Source organism: Castanea sativa, chromosome 5 (genome assembly GCF_040712315.1).
Source record: "Castanea sativa cultivar Marrone di Chiusa Pesio chromosome 5, ASM4071231v1".
Lineage (NCBI taxonomy): Eukaryota > Viridiplantae > Streptophyta > Magnoliopsida > Fagales > Fagaceae > Castanea > Castanea sativa.
The window spans coordinates 65,767,160-65,787,871 of record NC_134017.1 but is presented as its reverse complement, the minus strand read 5'-3'; the positions used below and the strand labels follow the sequence as shown (position 1 = coordinate 65,787,871).

Sequence of the window (20,712 nt, the reverse complement as noted above, 5' to 3'; positions counted from 1 at the left end):
CTGAATTTATTCAATATGGACCTATGACAAGAGGCGATGAATCAACTTGTACTGGTTTGAGCTGTCTGCCTCCACCATCCAACCCTTATGGAAGAGGTTGCGAGGAGACACAGCAATGCAGAGGTGGACCAGGTGCTAAAATTAATAATGAGGATTTGGAAAATAAAGAGTTAAGGACTAAGCAAATGGGGCTTGAAATAAATTCACCGTCACCTAATTCGCCAAATGGGCCTTGAAATTAATTCTCAATACTTGTTGAGGAAGATCCTGAAAGTATAGATGTAGCCATAAATTTCACCATTTTTTAAGCCCGACTGAAACTATGGTTATATTTAGTCAAAAGATTTCACGGCAATAAACTGCAGTAGTTAATTCATTCACCGACACATATATCTCAAATAACAAAGTTTTAGCATAATTACTAAAGTGAAATTTCTTTTTCCCTAGTTCCTACACAATTTTCGTGCTACTATGTTTACTGCCAAGAATGATGTTGTGCATGGCTAAGTTGGTTCAAGTAGTATTAAGGTTAGGAGGTCTGCTAAAAGTCTTGTGACTTTAATAATGCTTTGGCAGATAAAGTTGGTTTTTCTTTTTAGCATTTTGAGCTTATTTTGGCAGTCCCACACAAAAACAAAGGCATAAAAGTTTCCCCTAATTTTTACTTAACTTTCAATACATAAATAAGCAATCAACAAAGTGCATCCAAATGCACACTAGGTTGCGTTTGGCATGCTGAATATTGACTGTGTTTTTGCATTTTGCTTAATTTTGTGGGTCCTTTTACACTGTTCATGGGCCCATAGCTGAAAGGAAAAAACGTAGTTTATTTTGACAAAACGGTGCGTTTAGCAACAGTTAGTTTTTGAATCTAGCATTTCTCTTCAGTTGTATCTTACAAGAAGATCTCCCTTCTTCTTCCTCATCAATGCCCCCAACTTCTTCCTCATCAATACCCCAAGTTCGTCCTTATGGCCTGTTTGAAAGTTTAGAGAGGGAGGAGAGTAGAGGAGAGGAGAGTAGTGGGGAGGAGAGTAGAGTGAAATGATTACCCTCCACCTTGTTTGGATGTTTTTAAAATTAGTAAGGGGGAAGGTTGTAATTAGCCCTTCCCCTTGTTTGGATGTTTTTAAAATTGGGATGGAGAGGAGAGGAAATGATTAAATAGACAAATTTACCCATATTTGAAAAAATTGCAACATTGGTCTATGATTAATTGGTTTGTAATTTTGTTAATTTAAAAAAGGTAAATTAGAGAATTCATTTGATCAATAATTTATCTACTCTACTCTCCCTCCAACTCTCTCCAATTTGGGAAATTAAAAATGAGGGGTTAGAGATAGTTGAAACCCCCCCAAACCTCTCCAAATCCCTCCCCCTCATTCCTTAAAAATCTTCCAAACAAGAAATTTAAATTACTTTCCCTCCCTCTACTCTACTCTCCCTCCTTTTTTAAACATCCAAACAGGCCATTAAGCTCTTAAATTTTAAATCTACTAGCAACTGCCTCAATTTATGCGAAGCATCTAATACACAAACTCTCTGGAATAGTCTTTATTCAGACAAAGTGATACAAACTCTCTTGAACAACCCTTATCATTGTGATTTTCTTGGCTGCGAGAGTCTATCCACCACAAAGTTGCTGCCGCCGCTATGAGGGAGAGATGCCAATGTCAGACCACTGTGAGTTGTATTTAAATTTTTGGAGTTTTCTGATGTGTCGGTGTGTTTTTTCTTTTTGATGGGTGTGGCCGAATTCTGCATGAACAAAATTTCAATGGAATTGTGTGGGTTTGTTTGTGGGTTTTGTATTTTTGTGTGACTTATCCATGGGTTCCTCTGTATCTCATTTAATTTTGTGGGTGTCTTCCTGTCTTTAAAGTGACTCTAATTGAAATGCAATTAACTGTTTGTTGAAATGCCTCTATAAGCTATCGATGGAAATAAGATACATCTGTTGAAGCAATTGCTGGTACATGGTGAAATTTTCTCTCTTTTAAGCATATTCTTTATGGCTTTGGTTAGCAGGTTAAGTGAATCTTTCGCCTTGCTGGGAGAGTGGCTTTTCCTTTTCTAGTTTTCTTTCTCTTAACTTTGTATTTATAATCAAGTGCAATTTGTATTAAGCAAAAAGCAAAACGTAAATGTCCCACAAGTGGTCAAATGCTAGAGTAGCTCTAGAGCTCTTACTAAGGGTCCGTTTGAATAGAGCTTATTGCTGAAAACTGAAAACTGAAAACTGAAAACACTGTAGCAAAATAATTTTTAAATGTGTGAATAGTACCGTGGGACCCATTTTTAATAAAAAAAAATCTGTAAAGTGAAGTTTGTGGGTCCCATGAACAGTACACGGGACCCACAAATGTGCTGGAAGTCAACAAAATGCGGCTACTGTTCATGCACAGTAACATGAACAGTAGCCTTGTCCCCTATGAAACGCGTGCAGCAGAAGGGAAAAAAAAAAAAAACGCTGAAGTCGCAGACGCAATAATTTTCATCCGTATCCAAACTCAGCCTAAGCAGAAAAAATTCCTTCAGCATGGAAAGAATCCACAAAGTTACTCATTAACTCTTTTCTTTCCAAAGGTATTTTGCAAATGGGGTCTCTTCCAAGCAAGGAAGTCAATACCGTACCGGAGGCTGTACCGGTTTGGCCACTGGTACGATATATTTCGGATACCGGTCAATACCGGTGTACCATTTCGGGTTTACCGCTATATATATATACATACACACACCAAAATCTCTAGAACTATGTTTATAAGCATATAATATTTTTTTCACTTATATTATAGTAAATATAAAAGTTTATCATAAAACATTACCTCAATTCAGAACAAATTATTCATAGTTTTAGACTTTAGTATCAACTAAAAGGAAAAAAAAAAACACAATATAAAAAATAGAAAGCTTAGTTGTTCATTGCATACTAAGAAAACAAATAATACTAATAAGTTAATGTAAATAAGTTACCATTATGCCCTTACAAAAATTCAAAAATTACAAAACTAAAAATAAAAAATAAAAAAAATTTTATATACCTCCCGAAAGTGGTCAAATGCTAGAGTAGCTCTAGAGCTCTTATTAAGCATAAAAAATTCCTTCAGCGTGGAAAGAATCCACAAAGTTACTCATTAACTCCTTTTCTTTCCAAAGGTATTTTGCAAATGGGGTCTCTTCCAAGTCTTAACAACTTCAAGATGGTGACACGCTAGTGCACGTCGCTGTGTGAATGCTACCGAATTCAATACCAAACGCAACTAGAGGTGAATCAGATATAAGTTAGCGCTTGTATAATTGTAACTTCTGAGCCACTCTAGAAAGAGAATCCAAAAAAGACACTCAATAGTTCTCTCCTAAAGACACTCAACTGATTAGCTAGCCTAAGAGTTCGTTGTTAGCAGGCCCGGGGAGTATCGTTACTTGATGTTTAGGTTCTTCTAAAAAAAAATCAGATTGAAGCTCTCTAATACCTGTAGGAAGATGAAGAGAAAACATACTTTAATTAGCACACAATAATAATTTAATCGACTACTTGAAAACAAGGTGATTAAATTAAATTAAATTAAATCAAAGAACTTTCAAGTGACAACCACTTACCTCTCACTCTAATGAATGCATGTAGCTCAGTTTTAAACCCGGTACCATTCAACAAAATCTAGACAGTTCATAGAGGTAGAAAAATTTGAGGGCATATATCTTATATCCGTGTTCAAAAGATAAGGCCACCATCCAATCAGGTCTTCTTTTTTTGTTGGGGACTTAAAAAGGGAACAAGCAAAAAATATGATTAAATCCAAACACGGATTGGACCTAGTATTACCAAATTTGGTTTTTCGACATGGGATCTATCATCCATGTAAGACGAGGAAAAATGGCTCTTAAAGAATAACATAATTTTCTCCACCATAGTTATTCTAAAATTAGTACATGAATACTTGACAAGCTTAATGAGTGGGTTTAAAGTAAGGACCTTTGCATATTTTAAAACTAATTTCAAATAGCTTTTAGATTTAGGTTCATCATAATATGTGAAGTAACTTGAAAGTTCAAGTTTAGTTATGTAAAAATTGTATGACAAATCAGAAAATCAAAGACTAATGCATATAACAGGACTCGATCCACCCAAGTCTTTAAGAAGAACCCCGCATACGTGTCTTTATCCACGATTCCAAGTACCGCAACTCTTCGTTGCTTATTGAATGGTCAAGACCAGGATAAGCCTGTGAATAAAAGATTTTCAAGAGTCCTAAGCAAATCAAGAAAGAATTTAAGAAAAATATTGCAATATGAGGATGTATTACCTTAAACTCACAGCTAACACCAACGTGTGCAAGGAAATCAGGACCAGCTTGTCCAGCTTCAAACAATACAGTTGTGTCAGCCATTCCATGGGACCACAAAATAGGTGTCTGCACATACATTCAGATTCATAACCAAAACACAAGTAAATTGAAGAGTTACATGCAAATCTAAATATAGAATTCATACAAATTTTTCTTACAGCCTTTTGTTTCCAAATGATCCAGACATGCGTCTATGGCAGTGGGGCCTATTATCAGATATGACTAGTTGAATCTAAATCAGATGGGCCTACTGGTTGACTAAGAATATTAAAAAAAGGGGGATTATCTAAATCTAAATAAATGACTAAGAATATTAAAAAAGGGGGATTATCTATAACAGTGAGATGAATTAGCAAATACAGTTGGGTGATTCTAGTAAGATCTGCTACTTGGACTAGAATGTGTTAGTAGGTGCCATGTAGATCCTCAGACCTAAGTAAACTCTTTCAAACATCAGGCATTAAACTGTGTCTACAGAGTTGTTAGTGTCAATGCATACAAGTTGTTTTAAGCAATCCAACACTATTTAACTGCAACCTATCACCAAATTAAAATCTATGCCACCAAACCATAGTTGATGCACTAGAGAAACTTGTTGATCAGCAATTATTCTCATTACAAATAACAAGATTACATTTGATTTAAAAAGAAAATGCACGACAATCCATAGCTGAACTAGGAGATGAATATGTCAAGATGGAGGACAGAGTGATGGTTTCTTTCTTTTCCTTTTTCTTCTTCTTCTTTTTTTTTTTTTTTTTTTCCTTTTTAAGGTTAGAAATTCTACACTAATACTCAAACCCATTCTCTCCCCCCCCAGGGAGGACAAAGTGAGTATTGAACCAAGTGAAGCCTAGGGTTTCCTATCCTATCCTTTTATTTCCTATTTTCTTTCAAATGTGCTATGCATCAACCACTATCCCTTTGCTTGACCATCCCTCAATTGTATGATTGAGAACCTATCTACAAAATGTTTGCTAAGATCTTTGTTTCATATGCATACAATTGGCAAGGCAAGAAGATACTAAAAAGATATATATAGAAAAGATAAAGTTTTTAAACTGAGTCTAAAACCACATCACAATGTTTTTGAAGAAAGGTACCCTCTTCGCATTTGGTGAAATTTTTTCTACTATAGACGAACTAAAAGGAACAAATCCACCGAAGACTGCACCTCCTCCTAGAGTTTTTGGGTACAGCAGAACGCTTGCCAATGTCAAGGCACCTGCAAAAGAGTTTGTTAAATTTGCATATTATAAGCACTAACTAAAATCAGGAGGGTGGCAAGGGGGATCGTATTGAAGAGCAATGAGAAGAGGGAGACCTCCTTGACTGAATCCACACACAAAGACATTATTAGGATCTGTGCCAGCAGCTATTTCCTTATCTATCATTGCATGCACAGTCTGAACCGCTTTAAGCACACCACTTTCATCTTTTGGAGAATTCTGATTCATGTCAGAAAAATAGTCTTCAATAAATGCAACAAATTAGCATATCAACTAGTATTGTACCAAAGCAATTCACAATCCCCTCCTGGAGATTCATTAAGCCTTGCTACATCACTTCAACTATAGCAAGAGCAACTGACAAATTCTAATAACTAATAATCCACAAAAGATTCAAGTGGAGATGTACGTTTGCACTAGTGGTGCGACATATTTGGTTCAGTGTCAGATTGAGACTAGTAAAAGCCAACAATGCAATCAAACATCAATGGTATGACCTCCAGAAAATCTCAAGACATTATTTAATATTTTTCTGAAGTTAACTACTGTATCAGAAGATTAAGGCACCTCTGACAGAAGGTTGACTGAACCACTTTAAGCTAGCTGGGCTCTATCCCTATTAAGACCCTCTTGATCATGCATAAATAAGTGCCAAGTCAATTTGACTGATGCCAATCATCAAGCATTAGCATCAGATGAACTTGTAAGTAAAGCCATCATAAACGAGGCTCTGCATATTAAAAGTAGTCAATTACCATTCTACTATCACAACATAAATAGCAACCCATCGAACAGAATTCTACTTCATACAAGAATTACCAGTAAATCCCTTATCAGGAGCATGTTTCCAACAAAACCACACAAAAAAAAAGGTCAATTTTTGGTTCAATTCAATTTGATATCAACAATGCTATTGACATAATTAATTTCACAACTTTTTTTCAAAACCTGTTGTGGGGGCAGATTAAAATTGGTGCAACATTATTCCCACATGGGACCACTACTATCATCACTTTATTCCATACCAATCATAAACTGCCACCTCAACAGATGTGAAATTTGTAGTAAAATTCTTGTGAGGTTTGGCTTACTTCTAGTACTTTTTTTAATTGGACATCTCATTTTAAATTAAATATACAATGGTAAGTGATAGAGGGTTTCTCATTAAAACAAAAGGAAATTCCAGTTAAAAAAATATTGTGGGTAAGCCAAACCCTTCTTTGTGAACTTAGACTTACTGATTTCATATACATATAACATTGTGCAAACTGAACTCACATAGAGATTTAAGCAGTAAAAAACAAGCTAATGAGCTCTAGCTAAATAACACCTCCTTCCCTTGTAAGAGTATGGTGGAAGGTGGGGTTGTAGCTTGTAGGTTCAAGACCCACAGTGTATGCATGTAACTCACCATATAAACCTAAAAAGAGAAAGGGAAGCATAACTTACAGCTGTCACCGGAAGCTCATGAACGTCAAACCATGAAGGCATCACAGCACCATCTACAAGGAGAAGCAAAGACAGAATGGCATTAAGATGAAGAAAATATTAAAACATCTTCATCAGAATGAGTAAATCTTTAACTTGTTATGCCGATGTTGATACATGCTCTATAGCTTGATGTTACTCATTATTAACATGCAAATCAAGGAAGCCACACCAAGAAAGTAATACTCCCTATGATAAGGCCCAGAGATAATTGAAGGGAACTAATGAATAATGAAAAAGCAACACTTCAATTGGACAATAACAGCATAATTGGACATCCCAAAGACTTGAAATGATTATATAAATTTGTAGTGGTTAGAAATTACTCTGAAACATAAAGGATGCCCATGGACCAACAAATTCAACCCAGAATGATGAAACACAAACGAAAAAATTATACTTTATGATAATGAAGCAAAATGTTTATCCCTCTAGTAATGAAACGGTAGCCAAAGACAGATCAATAATCCATGTTTTCACAAAGGAAAAAGGCCATAGCCAGAAAATTATTTTATCGCCATTTACAACATGCGACATCAGAAGTTAATCAGGATTGAATATTTTAAGAATACAATGACCATCAACAAACCAAATGAAAATGGCATCTATGTCTTTATTTCTTTTAATTTGAAGTTTTCAGCAAAAATTGTATGAATAGAAGAATTTACATGATCAAATACCGCCAAGAATCATATTCTGAGAGTCTAATTTATTGTGCCATTACATCAGTTTCTTTAGGGTGACTTCTTGCTACTCTATAAGCTATGAATCTCGTCTTGAAAGCCAAGATGGCACATATCACAGTGCAATAGTGACTAAAAGAGAAAATATACTTTTTCATTTCAATTTGTTGTTATTAGCGTACCTTCATGCTCCCTTTACAGTATCCTTTGAATAATCCAAATAAAAAATTTGATTGAGTCAGAAACTATAATGGCCTTGAGACCCCTGGACTACAGTAGGATGATAGGTGCTCTAATTGCTAGGCAAATATCTCTAATTTATTAGATATGATAGAGCATTGTAATTCGAGAGATTGATGTACTGCTTCTCAAGTACACCGCCGGTATACCTGGAAATTCTCTTTTTTGATCAATAAAATTTCGTTTGAATCCAATCCATTATAAAATAAAAATAAAAACCAATGCATTTAACATTTACAAATTTCAATTTCAATTGGATTGAGCATACAATTGCAGAGTCATAATTAAAGTCAACAACTTTATTATCAAACCAATCAAACAAAAACAAAAACAAAGATTCAAACTTACTTTCACAAGTGGCTGAATTGGCCTGAGCCTAAGGGAAAGTCCATGTTGTGTTTTTGAATTCTGGGGAAGTGAAAAGGGATTTGATGGGTTCATTGGCTGGGCCTGAGTCCCCTAATCCATGTAGCCAAACAATAAAGCTTCGATTGTTAGCCATCGAATGTGTGTGGGTCTTTGATTTTACAGAAGATAGTTGCTGATGTGAGTGGCATAGTAGCACACAACATAAATAAAGTACTACTACAACATAAATTATTGGGGGAGACTTCTCATTTTTAAACAGACTTGTGAAGAAACATTATGGGCAGTGTTTATTCCATACACGCATGCAAAATGCTGTTTTTCCCGAACATTATTTCTTATATATATCCTCAAGACACCACCTGGCTATTAGTCAATGAGATTAGAAATTAAACAAGCTGACCTTCAACATAAATTATTAACGCACAACTCCACCTATCAACCTCAGAGGCTCAAATCAAACAATCAAAATTATCTTATAGAACACTTGCATATATATGTTGTTCCCTCGTAACATGTGCAATTCTCATATTTATAGGCTCTACCTATATATAATAACAAAGAAGAAGAAATTGTTTACCAAAAAAAAAAAGGAAGAAGAAATCCGCATATACAGTGAACTACTTTTTTCCCCCTCTTAAATTGCAATGCAGTTTACAGTTTAGAAGCTTGAATAATTGGTATGTCTTTTCAAATGGCATTGCAATTTTGTAATGCAACAACAGGGGTGTGTTGCCACTGGTCAGGAGATTGAGGACTGCCTTTCTTTTTTTGCTTCCCATTGTACGCAATGACATTTCTCATTAGATAATAAAGATCTATTGTTGTAACTCACAAAATTGGTAGTCTTTTTTTTACCTTAAGAGGGAAATGTGGAGTGTGGTTAATTGGTTACTAAGTGACACCCTATTATAAGAGAGTACGGATATTAAAAAAACTTAGCCTCAAATGGGCTTTTGATTGATGACATTCGTCTCTATTCTAGGCGTTTTACAAAATTACATTACTCTAGAAAAGAAGGTAATAAGGTAGCTCATAATCTAACTCGATATACCTTACATGCCTCAGATTTTATAGTATAGATGAAGGATGTTTTACCACGAGCATTTCTTGTATTCCAGGCTGGATTAGCCAACTTTCAATAATATAATGCTGTGTCGTCTTGTTTCTCAAAAAAAAAAAAAAAATCCTTTGGGACTTTTTTACCAATAACTTTAGTTACACAAAAACTTTCATAATTTTTTTAAACAATAGTTTTTTTTTTTATGGGAGTTGCTTTTGTTATTATTTTTAAATAAATGGAATGTTGTAAATTTGTAATCTATATATCTATATCTATATCTATCTATATATTACTAAAAACTGAAACGTAGCGTTTAATGCTGCTCCACTCACGTTGAGCCACGTCAGCGTCCACGTCATTATCTTTTTTCTTTCCATTTTCTTATAATTATTTTTTATTATTTTTTATTTCATATTTACATTTTTCCATTCTTTCTCCCTCCCTTACCTTTTCATCTCCCCACTACTTCTCTAACCTTTCTCCTTCCCTCACCTTCTCATCTCCCCACTACCCTCTGCATTAATATTATTCTTCATATTTCTCTTCATCTTCCTCTATTTTTGCCTCTTCTTATTCATACCTTCTTACTATAAATTTGTCACTATTTCTTTCATTCTATACATAGTTTTCCCTTAATAAAAAAAGGTTCTCTCTCTCTCTCTCTCTCTCTCTCTCTCTCTCTCTCTCTCTCACACACACACACACAATTTTTGGGTGGATTTTTATTTTTTTATTTTTCTTACATCTTCGCTTTAGGTTGATAATTTTTTATATTCTTTAATCTACTTTAGGTTAATGCGATTCAGTTTTGTTTTTTTTAATTGTTTTTTTTTTCTCTTTTTGATTGTTAAATGTTACCCTATTGCATTATAAAGGATTAAATATAGCATATAAAAATATAATATTATTCTACTACATAGCATGATTTGGATAATTTAATTTAGTAGTTATTGTAATTTGATAACATGATTTTTATAGTGCTCAATTTAGATGTTAAACTATGAGACTATAATCATTTTTGTTTATTTTTTAATCATTTTTGGTGGACAAAGTACTCTCAATAATTGTATTAGAAGTACTCTATAATGCCATTTATTTAGAGAAAAGAAAACGTTGGTAAAACAAAAATTATTGGATGAGAAACAAATTTTATCTTTCACAATTTTACTTTTATTATTATTATTATTATTATTATTATTATTATTATTATTATTATTATTATTATTATTTTATAACAATGCATATATAGAAATTTAATTCTTAGATTTTACTAATAATTGTTTATTTGATAATATGTTTTGGGTGGACGAAATTACAATTTTTGCAAAGTAAATAACCTTAGTAGATTATAAACAACAAATTATTTTCCTAATTGGTCCAATTAATCATAATTAAGTTTTATTAATATTTTTAATTACTTTTTTCAGTGTTTTGGATTGTAGGCAGAAAAATAAGTTTGAGAAAGTTTGTTTAAAACTAAAAGAATTATTTCCAAATTTTTTATTCTTTTTAATGATTCACAAAATGTTATAAATAACTTTTATTAAAAAATAAATATTTTTGTTACCTTGCCTTTTGAAATTCTGAGAAAAATTGTATTTTTTTCATTTTAGTACGACAAAAATTATTAAATTTATGATTTATGATTGTTACTATATTATATTTATGATTATTCTTATAATAAATAAAAAGATAATTACAAAATACATTACTCTTTATTAAATTAGTTTAAATTGTATAAAAAAATTAATAAAACCACTATAAAAATAATTATCATGCACAACGCGCAGGTTCGCGGCTAGTATATGTAAAACTAAAGCCTCTGGAGCTCTTACAATTTTCCACGTCAGCACGATGTTTAAATAAAATTATTTTTGTTTAGTCCAAACTTAACATAGAATGAAACTCTATCTCTCTAACAAATCCAACTTAAACTTAAACTCAAACTCTTCATTATCATTTTTTTAAAACAAAATTATTTTTGTTTAATCCAAATTTAACAATATGTGAAACTCTATCTCTTTAACAAGTCCAACTTAAACTCAAACTTAAACATTGATAATTTATATCCAAATTTGCGAGGTTAATCATGAACACTATTAAAAGCTAAGCAAACCCTAATTTTTTTTTTAAAATCAAGTAGAAGTATGAGCTCTTCTTATGTTATTTTCTTCTCATCTACTTTGTTAAAATATATATATATATATATGTATTTTTTTTTTATGGTGGAGTCAGCACAGAATCAAAATAGAGTTCTTATTAGGAGTAGGAGTTTTGTCTTCCTCTTTTCCGATGAATAAACTATGTACACAAGAGGAAAGGCAGTGTGCTTCTTGGCCACGTAGATTATTTCCCTTTCCAATACTCTTATTGTTTTTGACTTTTTGGTTTTTATTTAATTTGAATTATTTGAAAAATATTGAGCTGGCCAATTAAATAGGGTTAAAAAAATTAAAATAAAAAGGACAGCGTGAAGCGTGATAGGTATTATTGTAATTTTCTTTTCTTTTTCTTTTCTTTTTTTCTTTTAAGATTACTATTTTATTGTTTAAATAATTATAGAATTGATTATTTTTTTTCATCGTTTAAAGTTTAGACCCGTTAAAATTTAAAACTTATTGTTTTATGAGTTCGTGTAATTTTTTCTTTTTCTTTTTTATATTTCTCTTTTGAATAGTCAAATATTTTTTGAATTGTTACAATAACTTATTCCTTTAATCATATATATTTTTGACATTTTGGAAGTTTTAACGTTTGAATTTGTGTTAGTTTTTGTAATATTTAAACATGTTTAGCTGATTTCAATTACTATATCATATATTATTCTTTTGAAGGAAATAACTTTTTCTTTTATATTTCTCTATTGTGTAATCATATATATTTTGTTTTGTTTCAAAAATTTATAGGAAGTAAATCTTATGATTCTTTAATATTTTTTAGTCTTTCCAAAGTTTTAACATTTGAATTATTCTTTTAATGGTAACACATTTTTCTCTTATATTTCTTTGTTGTGTAGTCACACACACACACACACACACACACACACACACACACATATATATATATATATTATCTTTAATTTGTAGGTTCTGAATCTTTTGATTCCTTTCAATAGTTATAACCATAGATTATTCTTTTGAATGTAACTTATCTTTCTCTTATATTTCTCTATTGTTTAGTCATATATATTTTGTTTTCTTTCAATAATTTCTAAGCAGTTTATCATCTGATTCTTTATTTATTTTTATTTTTTTTGTCTTTCATCAGAAGTTTTAATATTTGAAATTTTGAATAAGCCATTGCACGTTCAAGCAATGACTTTTTCATCAAATTGTAACACAAATTAAAGTTATACAAGAGCAATGGTGTAGTTTCTTAATCAATTTAAGATTTTATAAAATTATTTTAGTTTATCTCACAAATAGGGAGATTCTCATGCATAGCAGAGGTTAGCTAGTTATATAATAAAGATGGTGTATGTGGAATGTGGTTTCCTATATTAATTCACAAAAAAAAAGACTTTTTTTTAGGAACAAAAAAAAAAAGGACTAGTTGAAAGTAGCATATATAATGTAATTAATGCATAATAAAGATAGTGAATATCACGTCACATGTTTAATATTTATATGAAAGTAGTATTTTACCAATAACACCCTAGCAGTTGTCCAAAAATAATAATTTGTTAAAAATTACACGTTAGTAAAAAAAGTTATATATTTGTATGATTTTTTTTTATTTTTATCGAACCCATAGTATTAGTATTATATATATATATATACATATATTTGAGAATCATATATATATAAAAGAAAGTAGATTTACTTTCCTGAGAGTGAGACAAACTGAATCTTAAAACTTAAAAAGGACACAAATTACTTAGAGAACAAAACAACACAACATATATCAAGATAGAGCTTCTTTTAAATAAAAATAAAAACACGTATATAGAGAGAGATAGAGAGACAAGTAAAATTAGCTAACAAGAAGGAGAAAATCCTGGATTGAATAATTTGAATTGACCCATTTGAATCCACCACGTAACATATATATACACGTATTGGTTTTTTTCGTTAAATTTATGGTAAAACCGTAAAAGAGAGCGAAAAAAGTTGATCACCATTCACTTCATCCGGAATAGGATGTTTAAGCTACACAAGAGTTCTAATCTAATTCTACCCTATGCTTAAAATCTCAACCATTCAAGTTTAAACAAATGGTTTTATATTATGTCACTCCCTTTACATTTTAATACATACTGATTAATTTTTTACGATAAATGGTTGAGATATTAAGAACTCTGTAATTGAGTTACATACAAACTCTAGAGAACTTTAATCCTCCAATGCCCTGCAGATATATTTTTGCGAAATTTTCTTTATGATTGGTCTTTGGAGAGCTTTATAAGAACAGAAAAATTGCTTCAAACTCTCTTATATTCTTGAGTGTGATTGCATTGTTGAGTTTACACCCATGAATTTATCAAAGAAAGTTACACCCACGATGAAATACAATGTAGGGAGCAAAGTTGAGGTATTGAACAGTAGGGTGGCTAAGCCAGTAGGTGCATGGTGTCTTGCTGAAATAACAAAAGTAGAAGATGAAAAAGGTCATTGGTTTACTGTCAAATACAGTAGTGGAAAAGTGGAGAAGATGGTTCCAATTTGCATTGTTAGACCTTGTCCCCCACTTATGGAGTTTGTGGGTGATATGGAAATCGGTGATCTTGCTGAGTATTGTATCGACAATGATTGGATAGCAACAACATTGTTGGAGTCTCTAGGTGATGACAACTTCAAGGTCAGACAACTTGGTGGAGACTATAAGGAATTCTTTATCCATAGGTCTAATCTAAGGGTGCCACAGGATTGGAGAAATGAAAAGTGGGGTGTCCTTCACAACCAATTTTTTGATCAGGACAGGACTCATAAACAAGGTAATGCTGAGTTCTTGAGAAAGATTTGGTCTCGTCCAGGTGCTAAAAGAACCCCATGTCTTGATTTTTCTCCTCTCAAGAAAGTTCAGAGGCCCAATGCCACTCCAAGTTGTGATGAGAGTTGTATAATTGATGCAGATGGGGAAGACAATGGTTCTATTGCAGGAAACTTAAGTACTAATGATGATGATGATGATACCATGAGTATTGCATCTTCTGTTGGTAGTTGTTGTCCTAATTGAAATGGTAGTTCATGTTTTGTTTCTCTGTTTTTTTAGGTGTTTGTTTCATGCTTTTCATTCTAGTAAACTGCTGCAAAGTTATGTTTGCTTTAATAATGGCATTTTTCTTTAATTGGACTTTTTGTTTTGTATAAGTTTTGTGGAGCTCCCATAGCTAAAATCTCTTCTTTCTAGTATCTATGTTTATCATATTGTAAATAATTCAAGGAATAGATTTGGATTTGATTTGCTGTTTATCTTATAATCAATTTTTGTTTTTTTTATGAGCAATTGGTGATGATTTATATTTTGATGAGCATTTTGTTACAGAATTGTGTAGAATGGAATTTCAATTATTGAGGAAGGAATCTTAAGAAAATATTTTACCCACATTAGATATAAAAGACAATGTACTTTCATTAAATACATGGCTCCATCAGATCAAAGTTTAAGCAATCTCATCTCACTTGGCTCAAACCAGAATTACTAAGAAATAATGTTAGCTTCACAAATTGACAAATTGTGATTAATGTAAGTGTAACATCACTTTCACCTAATATCAATATATCATTGCATATCAACAATTTTGAAAAACAGTTGTTATATCAACATTGTGAAAACAATATTGTTAAGTAATTGCTAAATTCAAAACCAAACTCATCAAAAGTCTGTCTGTTTCTTATAGTCACAAACTAAAACGTATCTTCTTTGGTACATGTTGCAATTGATATAACTATAAAAAGCTAATTGGGGGAAGTTTGTTGGCTTGGACTTGAAGGTTTTAAGAGGGAGAGGTATGAGGTTTGAACTTCGAATGCTACTCTCCTTTTTTTTTTCCTGCAGTGTTTAGAATGTGATGTACTTGACTTAAATTAAGATTGAGATTAAATCATTAATATTTGTAAGACTGAAAATGGAGTTTAAATTTTTAATTCTTTTAATTTTAACTATAGCGATTCCATGTGGCATCCTTGTTTTGAAGGGCCCAAAAATAAGTTTGTTTGAATTGTGAACTGGGAACAGTGGGATTGAAATCTGCAAGGTCATAGACTGGTGAATTTTGGCACAATAGGGCCATCTAAATTCTAAGGCTCTTTTTTCTGTGAGGGGGAAAAACTGATTGGAGTTTGCTATTAATGCAAATGTAAAATATGTATGGTCTAAAAATTTCAATGTCTCAAAAAAAAATTTTATTTATTATTTTATTTATGAAACTTGCAGAATTTGCAGCAGACAGATTAATTTCTTAAAATGTGTCTGCGAGCAAGCATTAAGTTGAGACTTGAGACGTTCTTGAAGTGCATATTAATGCAATTTATCTAATTGTATGAAGCAGTTAAATCATGTTATCATAGATAATATTCTGCTGAAATGAAATATACAACAGGCCTTTTCCTCCCCTCCTTTATTGAGCAAAAACCATCTAAAGAAACCAAACAAGACCCAGAAAATCAAGTCTATGCACAAGAGCTCTGCAACCAATTGAAAAATGCATTTCTCTGAATCTCTCTTAATCTCAATCTGAATTTCCTTACAAAGCGAGTTGTTGAGTAGTCCCCTCGCCAGTGTTGGATTGAGTTTGGTAGGATGTTATGTACTAAACTCCTTTGTTCTCTAGTGTTATTAGAGTTATATTATAAGCAGTAGTTGGGTTGGTGTTTTTCAGCTTGTACTTTATCTGCTGACAATAATATATCTCACTCATAGTCATCCTTTTGATAATAATATATCTCACTCAGAGTTTTCCTATATATATTATATATAAAGCTAAAACAGGTTTTGTTTAGTCCAAGGATTTCACCCCAACAGACGACAGTTGTTAATTCTCCAACACATATCTCCAATAACAAAGTTTCAGCATAATTATTAAAGTGATATTTCTCTTTTTCTAGTTCATAAACTATTTTAGCGCTACTAGGTTTACTGCCAAGATATTGTTCATGGCTAAGTTGGTTCAAGTAGAATTAAGTTTAGGAGGTCTGCCAACAGTCTTTTGATTTTAATAGTGCTTTGGCAAATAAAGTTGGTTTTTCTTTTTAGCATCTTGAGCTTATTTTGGCAGTGGCAGTTCCACACGAAAACAAAGACATAAAATGTTTCCCATATTTCTACGTAACCTTCAATATATAAATAAGCAATCAGCAGAGCGCATCCAAATGCACACTAAATTAAATCATACTGATTAGCTAGCCTAAGAGCTCGTTGTTAGTGGGCCCAGGGAGTACCATATGTTGATGTTTAGGTTCTTAAAAGAAAATTAAATCAGATTGATGTTCTTACATATTTCCAGACTCATGAGGGGTTTGATGGTTCAACTTCAGACTGGGGAGGTAAGGCCTGAGTATGGATCACCCAACCCATGAAACCACTAAAAAAGCTTTGAGCTAGTCAGGGAGTGGGACTATAGAAGAGTGTTTTGGCTGGAAACATACTTTTATTAGCACATAAAATGAAGAGGAAACATACTTTGATTAGCACATAATAATATAATATAATTGACTACTTAAAAACAAGGTGATTAAATTAAATTAAATTAAACCAAAGAACTTTCAAGTCTCAACCACTTACCTCTCAAACTAATGAATGCAGTGGACCACCCTGGCCTGAAAAAAAAAATTATATATAATAATTTAAAATTTTTTATTTATCTACCCTTAAAAAAAATTAGGAACACCCTCAAAATTTTTTTATGCCAATAAAATTAAATTTTGGTGGATTATTTGTTCTACTTTCAAGCAAAAAGAAAAGGCTCAAAAAAAAATTAAAACTAAAATCTTTAAAAATAATTGTAACAGAGAATCTGAAAATAATAATAATAATAATAATAATAATTGTTATAGAACAAGCTCACCCAAGGAAAAAAAGCCCAACATCAATCCTAAACAAAACCAACCCCAACCAAAATTTTAAATCAAAACAATTATTAACTAAATACCCAACCAGCCCAACCCAAATAGATTCTAAAAAAAAAAAAACCAACCAAAACTCAATACTCGTCCGCTGATTCATCAAATGGTAAAGGAAAAACTAAAATCAGAAACTTAACCTAAAGAACAAAACCTCATCAATGACAACGACCAACGAACCAAGCACATCGGTGCGACAGCGCTTCTGCCTGAAACTCGAGCAACAGAGCACATCGGGCATCAGAGATCGGAGATCGGTCCGATTGGATCAAAGCTTGCAACGCTTGGCCTCAAGTCCTTCCTCGCTTCGACGTGCTACCGCCACCCGCGGCGCCACCCCTCAGACCTCCCTCAAGATATTTAAGTTCTTTACACTTTACTTCTCTCTCTCTCTCTCTCTCTCTCTCTCTTACATCTTTGGGTTTGTTGTGGACTGTGGTCTGAGAGAGAGAAAGAGTTTTTTCTCTTTGAACTAAAATGAGACTCTCTCTCTCTCTCTCTCTTTATCTAATTCTCTCTCTCTCTCTCTTTGAACTGTAATTGGCTTGGCTTTACAGCTTTACTTTATAACTTTATAATTATTTGCCCCTGTTTTGACTTTATGCGTTGGTGTGTTGGTGAGTTTGTCTTTTAGTATATTGTAAATTTATCTGATTGGCTCCTCTTGTGACACTTGTCTATTGAGTGGGGGGTGGATGGGGCCATGGGGCCGTTGGGTGGGATATTTAAATTGGGGAAGTAAAGGCATGTAGAGGCAGGCATCAATACATTATAAAAGGCAAAATTAAACTATGTTAGGTACTAGGTAGTGGGTTGGACTGTGGATAATGCACAGTGAGGTGTGTGCTAGACTGCTAGTAGTTAATAAAAAAAATAATGAAGCAACTAAACAACAATAATTAATAATTTAATTAACCAATACATTATAAAAGACAAATAAATTAAATTATGTTAGACTAAACAGTAATTAATAATTTTATAATTAATGAAACAACGATACGACAAATTATAGTTTATACAAGACAAACTACATGGGTAATTTATGCTTCTTAAGGAACATTTTGAGAAAAATTCCTAGAGCTGCCAGCATGTAGCTCTGTTTTCAACCTTATCCATTCAAAATCATCTAGACATTTCATCTAGGTAGAGAAATTAGGGGGTATATATCTTATATAAGTGTTCAAAACATAAGACCACTATCTAATCAAGTCTTTTTCTTTTTTTGTTGGGGGGCCTAAAAAGGGAACAAGCAAAAAATATGACTAAATCCAAACACGGATTTGGACTTAGTATTACCAAATTTGGTTTTTGTGAGATCAATCATCCGTGTAAAATAAGGACAAATGACTCTTAAACTAAAAATAACTCCACCATAGTTATGCTAAAATTAGTACATGAAATAGTTGCCAAGCTTAATGAGTGGGCTTAAGGTAAGGAACTTTGCATATTTCAGTTACCACTTACCAGCTCGAACTAGCTCTTTATTTGGTCTCTCTGAACCAGGCTGTTGAATGAGCTAAGTCAATTACCATTAATTAATAGAACATTTTTTTAGGTTACAAGTACAACAATTCTATCCTTGACCTTAAACTTTTTCCTAAAATGGATTAAAACCAACACATCAAACTCTTGCTTCCTCTATATTCTTCACCCATTTCTTATGATCTAAAAGTGCCAGACTCATTTCATAGACATGGCCATGCCCTCAACCTCAAGGTTTCTCGTTCTCACTCTCTTGCTAATCTTCGACCTCGTCATGTTCCTAAACTTGCTTTCCACCATTGAAAACATGCATGTGGAATGGGCTGAGCGTATGTACAGCCTACAAATGCAAAACCGTCATCGATTCTCATGCAATGCTTCAAGCTTTCTGTATCCCACGTCGGAGTCCTACACAGTAAGTTGTGACAAGTTAAGGTGGAACAATCGGAGACGAAGCAGATGGAGCTTGGAATCAAATTATATTGATGATCATGGACAAATAGTATTCCATATCAAATAAATCAAGCTCACCTTCATGGAGCTGAAAACGAAGTATTAAATGCCTGTACCAATTTTGCTATTGCTGACCCAGTAACAGGGATGTTGCAGTTGCTGTAATAACAAGTAAACAAAAATGGCATGGCCAAGCTACCCAACTCATTGAACCATTGAAAAAAAAAAAAAAAAAAAACAATGAAACCTTCAAGCTTGACATCGAGCCTGACTTCAGAAGACTGAGTTTGGCCGGAAAATGGTGCTGTCTGGTGTTCTTGTTAATTTTGAGTTAAAAAGTTGGCTTCGGCATGAGCTTGATATATTATTATGGGTCTGGTTAATGTGTGCCCTAAGGACACACATTAAGCCATTTATTTATGGTAAAATTTTCTCGAAAATTAAAAAAGCTGTCAATACTTTTTCAATTCCAGAGAAATTTTTTTCCAAAAATGAATAATTATTGTGTGCCCTTAGGGCACACATTAGCAAAATCCTATTATTATTATTATTATTATTATTTTACAACAAGTGGAGAGATTCAGATAAATGCAAATACAATTGGTCACAGAGCTCTTCTGCATGAGCTTGATTTCGCTCTTGTTTGGTTTCTTTAGATGGTTTTTGCTCAATGAAGGAGAGGGAAAAAAGCCTGTTGTATATTTCATTTCAGCAGAATATCATCTGTGATAAAATCATTTAACTACTTCATAGAAGTCAATAAATTGCATTAATATGCACTTCAAGAAAGTCTGAAACTAATGCATGCTTGCAGACACATTTTAAGAAATTAATCTGTCTTCTGCAAGCTTCATAAAAAATTGCTTTAAGACATTTCCCATAGGAAAGTTTTAAACCATACTTTTACATTTGAATTAATAGCAAACTCCAATTCCATTGTTCCCAGTTCACAATTCAAACAAACTTCTTTTTGGACCCTTCAAAACAAGGATGTCACATGGAACTACTATAGTTAAAATTAACATAATTAACAATTTAAACTCCATTCGTTGTCTTACAAATATTAATGATTTAATCTCAATCTTAATTTCCTAAGATAGATGAAACTTATATCCAGATCAAAGTAATCCTACCACTATCACCCATTCCTCTTATCCACAATTCTCATCGTCTAAAAGGTCATAATCCATTTGTTAGCCATGTCCAGAACATTGGTCGCCTGCATTGTCACTCCCTTTGTATGCTCGGTTTTCATTGTGGCCACAAATGAACATCAAGTAAGATATCAGATATTAACAACAT

The 20,712-nt window shown here is 32.7% G+C and overlaps 1 pseudogene; it reads right to left on the bottom strand.

The window, feature by feature from the left end:
* Nucleotides 1-3,648: 3,648 nt before the first annotated feature.
* LOC142633251 (putative carboxylesterase Os04g0669500) lies at nt 3,649-8,509 on the bottom strand (annotated as a pseudogene).
* Between the last annotated feature and the right edge of the window lie 12,203 nt (nt 8,510-20,712).